This window comes from Crocodylus porosus, unplaced genomic scaffold (genome assembly GCF_001723895.1).
Source record: "Crocodylus porosus isolate Cpor-Errol unplaced genomic scaffold, CroPor_comp1, whole genome shotgun sequence".
NCBI classification, from domain to species: Eukaryota; Metazoa; Chordata; order Crocodylia; family Crocodylidae; genus Crocodylus; species Crocodylus porosus.
In genome coordinates, this window is record NW_017728947.1 from 115,990,781 (window position 1) to 115,993,897 (window position 3,117).

Here is a 3,117-nt window from a genome sequence, read left to right on the forward strand (position 1 = left end):
GGCTCCTGGCATTAGTGTACAGGCAGGCAAGTGTGCCCTTGGGGGCTCTTGCCTTGCCCACAGATTGTGCCAGGGCTGGGGCAGGGGTAATATGCGACAAGACATCCACAGCAATGCAGCTCTTGCACGGCTGAAATTCCTGCCTTGTCTTACACACTGCTGCAGGTGACACTGATGTCCAGAGCAGACAGAAGATCACCTCCCCTCAAGGTAGCTGACGTCATAGGCACTATTCTTGGGGGACATAATAACCTCTTTGAATTGAGAACTTGTTTGCATTCCCTGGGGGAAAAATGGAGCCGTGACACCTACATCAGCATAGCTGACACTGGTGTGGTGTTACCCCTGATTTGTCCTGGGGTAACTGTACCTCAGATATGTTACATTCTAGTATGTTGGGTGCCTGTTCCCTGTTTCCACGGGAGTGAAGCCAGGTTACATTGGTGTAAACATGTTTTATGGCCAGAATCTTGGTTATTCTGGTTGGGGAACAAGTCTTGAGTATCGGCCTCTTTGCATTATATAGAATCGATCATTTACATGGGGCAGCTCCCCACTTTCTTCTCCCATGGGGATTTTGCACATGCAAAAAAGACTGCATTTAAATGTTGTAGGAGCAGGGAGAGCAGCGGACAATCTGACCGTGTATCTATCAGGTCATTTCTTATTGTCCACGTGGTAACCAAGTTTTCAAGCACAGCTTCTCCAGCACTGCGGATACAGATTTTGTGCAAGCCCCCGTTTGCCTGGACACACAGGTAGTTATTTTCATGCTCATGTTTCACGCATAATTACAGCATGTCAGAGCAGACTTGATTAACCAAATCTGCAGGAGTGTGGTAATTACTGTGCTCCAGCAGACTCCAGTGTCACATGTATGAGCATCCCATCATTTGATGAGCCTTAGTTAAAGCACCCCTGCTGCCATTTTTCAGCTCGGGGATGCTGATACACGTGACGCTACAGGCGCTTTAATTAGAGCGGCTCTTGAAGCCCCGCCCTGGAGCACGTGTATAAACACCCAGAGGCAGCTAGTTTCATGCTCAGGCTGTTAGTGTTTTTTCAACTACAAGTTTTCAATATGCCAGTATCATTTACATAGATTTAGGGGCCTCATTTGAAAGGTTTCTCATTAAGATGACCATTTGGAAAGGGTAATCACAGGGGTTGTGTTCTACTCAAGTAGAAGGTGAACACATTTGGCACGTTCTCAGACTAAAGTAGTCAATGATGCAATGATGTAAAAACAACTCAAGGTTTTCCTGCTGGTCTGTCATCTTGAGTCCCCATCACTGCTTCCACATTAGGAAGGGCCTTAGAGATCACCTCTTTCTTTGCCTTGCATGTTGACCTCTTGAATAGATGAGAAAGGTTATCCATCTGCACATATTTTACTGAGCATTGTGTTTGAGACTTCTACCTTGTCTCACAGCGAGGCATAGCACGTCCAATGTCACTGGAGTTTGGCAGTCGTTCCTGCATAAGCATTTTTGCTCCTTTTTTTCTTGACAAACACCACAGCAGACAAAATCTATTTCTGACTCTCTGATTATAACACTTGCTGTTTGGCAAAGCTGTAATTCTGACAAAGAACCCAACCCTCTCTTTCATCCTGCTGCACACATCCACAACAGCAGCAAAGAGGCAAACATCAAGATCAGCGGGCTCTCTCTGCTGGCTCAGCACTAATGCATGATACGAGGGCAGTTGCAGAAGGGTAAGGATCATGAGAAGAGACACGAGGCAGGAAGGAAAGACACTACGGAGAAGATCACAGGCGCTGGAAGGAGTCAAGACTGCTGGCCATGAGAAAGCAAGGGCAGTGCCAAATAATGGGCCAGGCTACATGGATGACCCTTTGGCTTTTCAGTCGGGTAATCTGCTGCTCTGTGTGCCTCACACCTGCTCTGGTTCTCCACTCCCAGGAAGTCTGGGCTTCAGGCATGTGGGTCGTTTTTACCACCCGTGCAGTCTGCAGTCCCTGTCCTCTCTGCACGGGCTTTCCTGGTGATCCAGCATGACATTGGTCCCCGTGCACACAGAGGTTTCTGCAGCGGGGAACATTTCTGGACAGCATTAGGACCTCCCCTCTTCTTTAAGTTCAGGGGCTGAATGGGGCCAGCCGGCAATGGCACAGAGCTCTTGCATTCATCCCTCACTCCAGATTTGCTTTGGAACGACTCCTCTTAGGCATCCATTTCCCCTGGCACCACTTCTGTTACCTCTGTGCTTCTCCAGCTCTGCCTCCCTTGGTAGGCACATGCCTGAGATCAGTCAGCAGGGAATGAGTAGGCCATGCGGTATCTTCAATCTGCCTCTATCGTAAAAGAGTGTCACGGGTGCGCTCGGATGAATGGCCAGGCCGCGTTGTAAGTCGGCAGTGTGCTAGGCCTTGACGCAAAGGCCTCTGGACAAGTGGCATCTTACCCTCACGTAGCAGAAGATCACCCACCTCGAAACTGCCTGACAAACAAAGGCCTGGGAGATGGGCTGGGAGCTTGCTTCATCCACTCCATGCATCAGCTTGGTATTGCAAGGTAATAATAGCTGGCGTGAGTCGAAACAAAACGCTGCAGCCCAAAGTTTTGATATGGCGCACAGTTGGTCACCGGGAACAAATTGCTGAGAGAAAAGATGACTGATTGGTTGCTGGAAGTAAAACACTACAGCCTAACAGTATAAAAGCAATCGTGGGAAGAGCCCCGATGGGGGAAGTTCGGAATGAAACTTCAAGCGTCAAAGGGCCCGCGGACCAATCACCCGCCAGGGCCGCCCCTCCCCGAGCGCCATCTCGGGGCAGTTTTTGAGGCCTCCGCGAAGTGATTAGCGTTCCCCAGCCATGAAGCCGCTCCTGTTTGCCTTTGTGGTAAGCATGCCAGCATGACTGGTTGTAATTGTCTTGAAATCTGTGAGCCGTTGACCAGCCGTTGAGACTAGGGCCCTGGCCAGCCGCACCAAGACCACACGTGGTTTTGAACGCATGGGGCCTTGGCCTGAACCTCGTGACCCAACGGACACGATTCCCCATTGTTAACTGTTTGTAATTGTTTTAATTGTTTATATCCTAACTGTTAAATAGCCTCTCGAAATCTATGAGCTGTTGACCAGGTCTGAGAG